Source organism: Macaca nemestrina, unplaced genomic scaffold (genome assembly GCF_043159975.1).
Source record: "Macaca nemestrina isolate mMacNem1 unplaced genomic scaffold, mMacNem.hap1 Scaffold_53, whole genome shotgun sequence".
Taxonomy (NCBI): Eukaryota; Metazoa; Chordata; class Mammalia; order Primates; family Cercopithecidae; genus Macaca; species Macaca nemestrina.
The window spans coordinates 262,560-274,297 of NW_027257706.1; positions in this window are offsets into that span (position 1 = coordinate 262,560).

Sequence of the window (11,738 nt, forward strand, 5' to 3'; positions counted from 1 at the left end):
GCATGAATATATTCACCTTGTTTAGAATGTTCCAGTTTTATCATTATCTGGAGACTGTGGAGAACTACAAGGGGAGTGGAATATGAAGGAAAAAAAGTCTCTTTTTTGTTTTAAATTCTTGTTAGATTCATCTTCAACAAAAGGGGCACAGTTAAGTCAATGATGCCTCATCCATTGGGGGAATATTATATATCCATTAAAATAATTTATATTAATATAAAACAAGATTATGCTATGGTATTTAGTGCAGAATCTAAAATGAAATACAACCAGTAAGACTCAGGACCTAAAGTTGTTGCTACAGAATAGTAATAACTGGGTTGATAAGCTCCCTGCCTGGGGCCTGGCTTACCTCTGCAGCACCATCTCTTATCTCTCCTCCTCCTGGAGGCCTCAGCCCTCTGCCCTCCAGTCACCCCAGTGCCATGTTTCACTCACACCTTCCCCCCATTGCCACCCTTCCCATCTCCTGGACCACTTCCCTTGATTCTTTAGGTCTCAACTTAAATATCTCTCCTTCTGGAAACCCTTCCCTAAACCCAGAGTCCAGGCAAGTGCCCCGAGGTCTCAACTTAAATGCCTCTCCCTCTGGAAACCCTTTCCTAAACCCAGAGTCCATGGAAGTGCCCTGAGGTCAAGCCCCTCCTACTTTCTTTTTGTACTTCCAGGTCATCACACTTAACACAAGGTCTCTAAGCCCTGAGCTCTGAGGGGAGGATGCAGTCATTGATTATAGTGTCACTAGCACAGTGCCTGGCAAAGTGTCAGTAAGTAAGAATATAGACCTGAAGGAAATAGGCCAGAGTGTTGCCAGTAGTTGCCTCTAAGTGGAGCAACTCATGCAGATTTTTATTCCCTTTTTCCAAGTTTTCTGTATTTTCTAAGATTTCCATAATAATCATGTATTACATCGTATTGTTAGGATAGAAAATAACCCTTTAATTATCAAATATGTGGAGAAGGCATAAATATAGGCAACATCAAACATGTTTTCTATTTTAACAGAACAGTGGGATTTCACTTGCACTTTTTAGGTCTTTATCTGGGGCAAAACATACAAATGCATCTGAATGACAAACCCATGAGAGAGTGTGGTGAGACCAGTGGGCCATGCAGGGCTGTGTCATGACATTATGCCAGTGAGCTGCACATACCAGGGAACTTCACCCTGTTAGGGATCAGGCTTTTCATCTCTCTATTTTCAGCAACTCTCCCAGGGCTGGAGCAGAGAAGGTGCCTACTTACTAAATGTTTGCTGAATTCCTTGATAGCAGTTTCAGAGAAGAAGCTAACTTAAATTGATGCACAGAAAAGTGGAATGTATTTTGTGCCATTGTTCTGCAAATTTAGAGATGCACAGCAGGAAAAATTTCCCTCTGCCACGGAATAGCACAATTGGAAGGTGTATATGTGTAGTTATACTCCATTTATCTAGAGATAAGGTTTAAAGTGCCCTCAATTTTCCAGACTATGACTGAAAGCAGAAACAAGCCAAACAGATAATTAGGAGTGAGAGAGAAATAAAACAAAAAGAAGCCTGTGAGCATCCTGACAAGTTCACAGAGGCTGACAAGTTCACGACCTGGAAACCTCCAAGAGCTTCACGCAGCCTCCCTCAGAACATGTCTACAGGTACCTTGGACACAATTCTAACAAGCACAGCCTTGATCCTAACAAGGGTCCCAAGTCCTCATGTACTAAGGGCGTTTTCCAAAGGGGCGTGCTACCGTCCATGGTGTAAAGGCACTGGGATTTTACTGATGGCACACCGTAAGCAACAAACATCAAAACTAGAACAGGCCTTTAAAGAACTTCTAGTGAGGTCCATCCCCTCCTTTTACAGATGAAGAAGCACAACTAGCGAGGTTAATGGCCCCAAATCACACAGCAATAAGGATGAAACTGTGACATACAATAAACACATAAGTAAACAAAACCTCCCAGGCCCCTGACTCCCTGTATTAAAGCAACTGTAATCAAAGGTCATCATGACCAAACGAAAGGAAGGCAAAGGAGTAAGTGCTATATTTTAGAGTGATTCCCAGCAAACATTCTTTTACAATTTTTTAATTGGTTCTTAAGAATGATTATCCTCAGTTACCTGAACTACTGACTTCTGGCAAAGTTCCACTGCCCGATATTGCTGGACAGAAAAAGAACTCCTTTATATATATTTCCGCCTATTGTTGCAAAATGGACTCAGTACTCTAGCTGGGTACCAGCTACACACACACACACACACACACACACACACACACACACACACACTTACTTTTTGTATCATTCCTTTGAGCAGATAGCGTGCTATGTGAAGGCAGGCAGACTTGTTCATTTCTGTACAGTGCCTGGGGCGGTCGTTTTTCTGGATGAATAAATGAACAAATGAATGAACCTGAAGATTCAGTAGTCAAGTTGTCCTATTTTTCAACACAGCATGCCCATATCTTGAGGCCAATTCTTAAAATCCATATGGTAGATGCATTTGGTATGACAGGAAGTAATTAAAACAAACCGTAAGCATTGAGGGAATGGTGGTCAACGCTTATTTTGATAACCCAACAAACAATGTGGAAACTGCATTTTTCCCTGTAAATAGGGGCATGCTGAACGGTGGAAATATAAAAAAAAATAAGAAAAAGAAAAGGAAAAACTTCAACACACTATGTAAATCCTAGGAGGAAAGAAAGAAATCACACAAAGCATTGATCTTTTACTTTTTTTGATGCAAGATTTACACACATGTAGTTTTGTGTTTCCTTTGCTAACTTACCTTTTCCTCCACAGATAACTGTTAAAATCATTCTCCCACTTAGTTCTCTTATTTCGTACCTCCTTAAAATTCAAGCTATTATTTCTTTTAAGGAGCAAAATTTGTGGGTATTATCCTACTCATCTGCATCTTCTCCGAGACTACAAATTATCAGGATCCACCTCGTGTCTAGTCACTCGCAGGTGTCATTTGAATCCCTGATTTAAGCTGTTTACACCCCACGTTGTTTTATTTATCCTTCAACATCAGGTCTCTGTTTAATTAAAATTTACTTTGGTCCTCCCGGCACTCGCCCGCACTATCCCCATAGCAGCACAGAAGTGGTTTTGCTTTTATTAATTCCACTCTTGCCTCTGTCTGCTCTAACCCAAGAACGTTCTGCCCGCCCAGATCCCCAGCTTGAGTGCTGGAGTAAAAAACCTACAGGCGAGGGCCAAGGATGCCTCCCGTTTACAAGATGTTCTGCAGGTTAAAGCTGATCTTCCCCAGACGCTAAACCATAGTCTTCGTGGTTTTCGTATTTCACATTCTAGCCACAATTTCAACATCCCATCTCCGTGACATTAGGGAATGATAAATCAGCAGGTGGGACAGCTCCCCTGTACAGACTAGTAAGGGCGGCCCGGGCTCTGCCAAAGCCCTCGCTCCCGCCAGATGTCTGCGCCCGTGGGGTTAACGCTTTCCAGCAGAGCCGCCTTCCCCTGCGTCCGGCCGCTTCCCCAGGCCGCTGTTTTAAAAATGTCCGCCTCCCAGATTCAAGAGCGAAACTCCGTCTCAAAAACAAACAAACAAAAAAAGACCGATAGCTTTTATTTCTTTTCAAATTTTCCTCCTTTTTCCCCCTCTCCCTCCTTTCCTTGCCTTGCCAGACCTCAGAATACTCGAAAGCAAATAAAAATGGTAACGAACCACCGGCAATGGGAATATATACTTTTCTTAAATAAGTGAGTCTGCGTTAAAACCATTTTGCTCCTTCCTCTTCACCGGATATTACTGGAAAAGGATGAGGGTGAAAGAGCTTATTTTGAGGTGGAGAAATATTTAGTGCTAATTTTTTGGTTATTTGCTATTTTTAAGTAGCTTTATTGAGGTATAATTTACATATCAATGAATGCATCTGTTTTACCAGTACAATTGGACAGTTTTTGAATCTATTTATAGAATTGTGCCGCAATAGGAATAATCTAATTTTAAAACATTTCTATCCCCTTCCCCCACCAAAACCCCGCAGTGTCCATTTGCAGTTATTTCTCTCTCCCACCCCAGGTAACCGCTAATTTACCTTCTGTCTCTATAGATATGCCTTTTCTGGGCATTTTATACAAATGGAATCATACAATCGGTAGTCTTTTGTGTCTGGCTTCTTTCACCTCGCCTAATGTCCTTGAAGTTCAGTGCTAATGGTTTTTATTGTATGGCAAAGCCCCTTGGAATGGCCAAACTGTCCCAGAAGACTACATAATCTAACTGCACTAAGTGCGCTCTCATAGTACACACTGCATAAACATGTGCCCTAAAATAGGGTGAAAACTTCGATTAGGGTCAAATTCTGAGGAGTGTGTCTGGGGATTAGGGGTTGGGGGTGTCTGTCAAGGGCCATATGCAAATACAAAGCATCTCAACTAGTAGTTGCATTGGTTTTGTTTTACAGACAGAAGTCCAAAACATTCAATTTACCTGTTATTAAAATGGCACATCAAAGCCATGTAGCTTTCAGAATACAAGGGCTTTTAAGCTATCTCCTGTTCATATTATCTAATAAGATTTCATATGTTAAAACTAAATACAGTTGACCTTTGAACAACATGTGGTTTAGGGACACCTACTCCCATGCAGTTGAAAATTCAGGTTTAATCTTTGACTCTCCCAAAACTTAACTACTGTTGACCTGAAGCCTGAAACCAGAAACAGTTGATGAACACATATGATGTATGTTATATGTATTATACACCATATAATTACAATAAAGTAAGCTAGAGAAAATGAAATGTTATTAAGAAAATCATAAGGAAGAGAAAAGATATTTACTGTTCATCAAGTGTAAGTGGATCATCATAACTGCAGGCCTGCATCATCATGTTCACCTTGAGTAGGCTGAGGAGGAGGAGGAAGAGGAGGGGTTGGCCTTGCTGTCTCGGGGTGGCAGAGGCAGAAGAAAATCTGCCTAGAAGTGGACATGTTGTTCAAGGGTCGTCTATATACATTTCAGTGTTTTACATACTAAAATGATAGGCTCCTGTGGAAAGTGTTTTATATTAACTACTATATAATTAACATATAGTTATATAATTAGCTACATAGTTATATAATTATAACCAATGTTTAAATTAACTAATATTATATATCATTAAGGGAGAGCAAAAAAGAAACTAAAAGAATGGGAGGTCAAAGGCAAGCAAAAGGAAGAGACATTTGTGAGGTGAGAGGGGAGAAGCATGAAAGAGAGTAATCTGCCTGCACCTGCTCCAGTTCTGTTCTCAGCAGGTAGTTATGGCTTTGCAGCTTTTGGCTGCTCTTTCAAATTTTCATGACAGAATGTTCAAAACAGTGCCCTGATGGGGAACTCTTCTCCTAACTGAGGGTGATACCCATAGCGGTGGTTCTCAGCCCTGGTTGCACATTACAATCACCTGGAGAGCTCTGAAACTAAACCCACGCCCTGGCTCATTCCTAAATCAAGTGCATTACAGTGGGACCTGGGCACAAGTACTTTTGAAAAGCCTCTCCAGGGGATTCTAATGTGCAGGCCTGGGCTGGGAACCAGTGGGCTAGATAGAGCAGTGCTTATCAAACTTTTACACACATAAGGATCATCCTCAGATCTTGTTAAACTGTAGATTCTGGGCTGGGTGCGATGGCTCATGCCTGTAATCCCAGCACTTTGGGAGGCCAAGGCAGGTGGATCACGAGGTCAGGAGATCGACACCATCCTGGCTAACATGGTGAAAACCCATCTCTACTAAATATAAAAAATTTAGTCAGGTGTGGTGGCGGACACCTGTAGTCCCAGCTACTAGAGAGGCTGAGGCAGGAGACTCTCTTGAACCTGGGAGGCGGAGGTTGCAGTGAGGCAAAATCACCCATACTGGCAACCAACATCCCCCCTCAGACCCCTTCAGGGTCAAGGAGCAGACTAGGAAACTCCAGCAGGTAAAGTAAGGTGCCAGGAATAAAGACACCACCTGATACATTCTCCGTGTTCCTACACCCACCCCTCTCCCTACCACACTTCCATCCAGCTCCACCTCTGCCCTCTCCCCAAGAGCCTCAGATTGAAATATTGCAAGGAAGACACCGATTCTCAAAGTCACAGGCTTAGGAATCTGAGCTACAAAGAAAAATGAGCCCCTGCTCCCCCAACTCACCCACACTCCCCTTGGCACTGCTGCCCTGCACCTGCCCTCTCCCCCATAATTTGAACTGTCCTCACAGAAGCTGGAGAGACAGCCCACCTATCAGGAAAGAGAGGATCAGCATAGGACAAATGCCTGGGCTACATAGGAGCAGATGGCGAGATTAGTGCAGGGATGTAAGAAACAAGTGGCTCTCAGACCAAAGAAGACTCTGCAGGAGACAGCACTAGGCCTTCACAGGGGTGTGTGCTGCACAGGAGCTCCCCAGTTACCGAAAGAATTGTCTGAGAAAGGCTCTGATCTGACCCGAAAGGCCCTTGTTCCCACGACAACGTCTCAACATCTGGCAGTAACAGGCTTCTGTGCCCGAACTCTCTGGGTCTGCAGGTCCCATCTCTGCCAGCCTCTCACAGCCCAGAGGCATCTCCCATTGGCGCCTGATGGGTTAGGGAGGCTTTTCTTCCAGCTGTGACAAATCCAGCCCGAGGAGCGCTCCTGGGACTTTCTTAGTTGTTTCTTCCCACCCAAAGCCACAAGTCACTTGCACGCCACTGTGTGGACACCTTAAAGTGACCCTCTAGATGTGAACTGCACTGAGGGAATGGTCAGCTTCGCTCCCATTAGACAGCTTGACCCAAAGGACCTAGCGAACACCCAGACAAAAATTTCTTCCTAAAAGCTGCATGTGTCTTTGGTCTCCAAATGTAAAAAGAACCCCAAAAGAAAAAGCCAACTATCCCTTAAAAAAAAAAAAACAAAAAACTGCCACCAACCCACCTTTCACGTGAGGAGTCCTTGAGAAGGGCCTCTCCAGCCAGGACCAGGTAAGGGAATCTGTGCACTTGGCCAGACCCGGAATACCCAGTGGCAGGAACCTGCCAGCCACACTCTGACCACATAGAATTTCCACCACTGACACACAGATCAGGATGCGTCAGCCTGAGAGATGACACCACAAGTCTGGTTTTGACAGATTGATTCCACACTCTCTCATTGATTCCACACACATCCCATCACTGACACCAGATTCCCTCATCACTGACCCTACATACCCACAATCATTGACTCCATGGACCTCATCACTATCCCAAAGACCACCCACCCCTAATCTACAGACCCACATCTCTCAACCCAGGGACCTCACAGATTCCCCATCCCTGATACCAGGATCTATAGAACCTCATCTCTTACCCCCACAGACCTATTAATAAGAGGATACTTTCATGGGAGACTGTGTTGACCATTTTACACACCCATTGCATGTGTGTTTGTGTGTGTGTGTGCTGATTAATGGACTTATGTAAACTTTAGCGTTTTGGTAGGCAATGCAGTTTTTCAATGCCTTTTCTCTTTCTTTCTTTTTCTTGTACATCTTTAAAGGCCTTACTCCAGTAAGTGTGCATTGCAATTTATTAATGCCTATCCCTTATTGAATCCTTGTCATGCGTATTTGTTATTAATCATAATTCATAATTCTTACAACTTCGAGACACCAGAGACTCATATAAGAAAAATGGCTGTGGGTTTTTATTTATTTATTTATTTATTTTGGTTTCTTTAGATTATGAAAGTCATTCATTTGTATCAAGTCACTAAGTGTATACTTTGTTTTCTAAAAAAAAAATTCTAATTATAAAAAACTTTTTTAGACAGGGTATTGCTCTGTCACCCAGGCTGGAGTGCAGTGGTATAATCATGGCCACCATGGCCTCCACCTCCTGGGCTCAAGTGATCCTTCTACCTCAGCCTGTGTAGTAGCTGAGACCACGGACATGCACCAATATGCCACCTACTTAAAAAAAATTATTTTGTAGATATGTGGGTGTGACTATGTTACAGAGACTGGTCTTGAACTCCTGGGCTCAACTGATACTCCCACGTTGGCCTCCCAAAGTGTTGAGATTACAGGTGTGAGCCACTGTACCCAGCTGATAAAAACTTAAAAAGAGTAAAATACTTTGGGACCTAATGTAAAATTTCCACTGAGATGATGCGTCAGAAATTAAGGTAGAATAAAATGATCCTAGGGCATCTGAAACAACGGAAACTAAATCTTGGGCAGGCCACGGTGGCTCACGCCTGCAATCCCAGCACTTTGGGAGGCCAAAGTGGGGGAGTCACTTGAGATCAGAAGTTCGAGACCAGCCTAGCCAACATGGTGAAACACTGTCTCTACTACAAATACAAAAATTAGCTTGGAGGTTGCAGTGAGCCGAGATCATGCCAATGCACTCCAGTCTGGGCAACAGAGGGAGACTCGGTCTCAAAAAAGAAAAAAAGAAGAAGAAATAAACTCTTAATTTCTTCATCAAGTGTAAAACTGTGGACTGAACTCTGGAGGAATAATACATTAAAAGACACACAGGCACTATATATTTCTTTGAAGTTTTATTGAGAGATATTAATAACATACCACAGAAACCACCCATTTAAACTGCAAAATTCAACAGTTTTCAGTATATTTGCACTGTTGTGCAAACATCACCACAATAAATTTTAGATCATTTTCATGACCCCAAAGTAAACCCCGTAACCCTCCATTTCCCCCCAACTCCCCTAACCCTGAGCCACCACTAATCTACTTTCTGTCTCTATGTATTGTCGTATTTTGGACATTTTATTTAAATGGAATTACATATGTGGTATTTTGTGACTGGCTTCTTCCACTTAGCATAATATTTTCAAGGTTTATTTAATCCTGCATGTGCAGTGGGGTCACTTTACATAAGGATAAACCTGGGGGGGTTGCTTACTGATTGATTTTGAAACTTCCCTCCAAAATTTTATATATATATATATATATATATATATATATATATATATATTTTTTTTTTTTTTTTTTGACACCAAGTCTCGCTCTGTTGCCAGGCTGGAGTGCTGTGGCATGATCTCAGCTCACTGCAACCTCCACCTCCTGGATTCAAAGGATTCTCCTGCCTCAGCCTCACGAGTAGGTGGGATTACAATCATGTGCCACCACACCTGGCTACTTTTGTATTTTTAGTAGAAACAGGGTTTCTCCATGTTGGTCAGACTAGTCCTGACCACCACCATGCCCAGCTAATTTTTTTTTTTTTTTGGAAGATAGGGTCTCGCTCTGTCACCCAGACTGGAGTGCAGTGGCATAATCTCAGCTCACTGCAGCCTCAACCTTCAGGGCTCAAATGATCCTCCCACCTCAGCCTCCCAAGTAGCTGGGACTGCAAACAAGTGGCACCACACCTGACTAATTTTTGTATGTTTTTGTTAAGACAGGGTTTTGGCATGTTGTACAGGCTGGTCTGGAACTCAAGAGCTCAAGTGATCCACCCACCTTGGCCTCCCAAAGTACTGGGATTACTGGTGTGAGCCACTGCACTTGGCCTATTTTTTTTTTTCCCTGAAGAGATGAGGTCTTGCTATGTTGTCCAGACTGGTCTCAAAATCCAGGATCATGCAGTCCTCCTGCCTTGGAGTTCCAAAGTGCTATGATTACAGGTGTGAGCCACCACACCGGCCCATTCTTTCTTTTATTCCAAGTATTCAGAATTTTTTTTAAAATGTGTTTTCCACTTACAGCATTTCTCAGGTTGGACTAGCCATCTTTCAAGTGCTCAGCAGTCTTATTGGACAGCACAGCTCTGGAGGGTGATTTTATGTACATCCCCACTGCTCTCTCTGCCTCGATTCCTGTCTACCCCACACCCCTGCAAAAAGTGGTTTTTTTATTTGTTTGTTTGTTTTTTTGAAATGGAATCTCACTCTGTCACCCAGGCTGTAGTGCAGTGGTGCAATCTCGGCTCACTACAACCTCTGGCTTCCAGGTTCAAGCGATTCTCCGGCCTCAGCCTCCCAAGTAGCTGGGATTACAGATGTGCACCACCAAGTCTGGCTAATTTTTGTCTTTTTAGTAGAGACAGAGTTTTGCCATTTTGGCTAGGCTGGTCTCAAACTCCTGACCTCAAGTGATCTGCCTGCCTCAGCCTCCCAAAGAAAGGCTTCCTTCCCTTTCTCCCTTTCCCCCTCCCTCCTCTCACACGTAGTGACTCTCTTGCCCTTCCACCTTCCACTGCGCCGAACCTAGAAAGCTTATTTTATTTTATTTTTTATTATTATTATTTTTCTTGAGATGGAGTCTTGCTCTGTCGCCCAGACTGGAGTACAATGGCATGTTTCAGTTCCCTAAAACCTCCGCCTCCCGGGTTCAAGCAGTTCTCCCTGCCTCAGCCTCTTGAGAGGTTGGGATTACAGGTGCCCACCATCATGCCCAGCTAATTTTTGTATTTTTAGTAGAAACGAGGTTTCACCATGTTGTCCAGGCTGGTCCTGAACTCCTGACCTCAGGTTATCCCCCCACCTCGGCTTCCTAAAGTGCTGGGATTACAGCGTGAGCCACTGCTCCCGGCCAGAAAGCTTATTTTGAAAGGTGTATATACAGCCCCTTATGTTTCTGCTTGACTTTTAAAATAACATATTTAGGTCTATAAGTTTTAGGATGTAAGATCTCACTGTATGTGTTGCTTTGCATCATTGAACAGTTTTGGTAATTATTTTTACTTTCTATATATTTTAGAGTTTCCATTAAACTAATATAGAATTTCATATTCAGGGCCTGGTGCAGAGGCTCATACCTGTAATCCAGCACTTTGGGAAGCCGAGATGGGCGGATCACCTGAGGTCAAGGGTTCGAGACCAGCCTGGCCAACATGGCCACACCCCGTCTCTACTAAAAATTCAAAATTAGTCGGGTGTGGTGGTGCATGCCTGTAATCCCAGCTACTTGGTATGCTGAGGCAGGAGAATCGATTGAAACTGCGAGGCGGAGTTTGCAGTGAGCCAACATCACGCCATTGTACTCTAGCCTGGGCAACAGTAGTGAAACTCCAGCTCAAAAAAAAAAAAAAAAAAAAAACTTAGCTGGGCATGTTGGCGGGTGCTGATAATCCCAGTCACTCGGTAGGCTGAGGCAGGAGAACTGCTTCAACCCAGGGAGCAGAGGTTGCAGTGAGCCAAGATCTCATGACTTCGCTCCAGCCTGGGGCACAGGGCAAAACTCCTTCTCAAAAAAAAAAAAGAAAAAAATTCAAATTCATATTCACTCATTTCAAAAATGAAAATTTATTTTTGCAAATTTCTATTTGAGTGATAGAATTATTTTAATTTAGGAATGGTTCATAAAAAAATGGGTGTAGTGATTATGTTCTTTCCTGTGCTTGAATGGAAAATGATGAGGGATCATGATGTTAGAGTTGCAGTGAGAAGGGGTGGGAAAGAGGGATTCCAGAGTGCCAGGCACGCAGGTTTTCTGGAAGGCTTGCATGAGGACTGCTGCTGTTTGAAGGTGTTCCCCGAAGTTCATGTGCTGGAAACTCAACCTGTAATGCAATAGTGCTGCCCAGTGGAACCATGAAGAGGCGATTAGGTCATAAAGGCTCTGCCCTCAGGAATGGATGAAGGCGGAGGGGGTTAGTTGTCTTGGGAGTGGGTTCCTGATAAAAGAATGAGGATGGCTTCCATCCCTTTCTCCCTTTCCCCCTCCCTCCTCTCACATGTGGTCACTCTCTTGCCCTTCCACCTTCCACCATAGGACGGCACAGCAAGACCTTCACCAGATGCAGGCCCCTCACTTTTCCAGT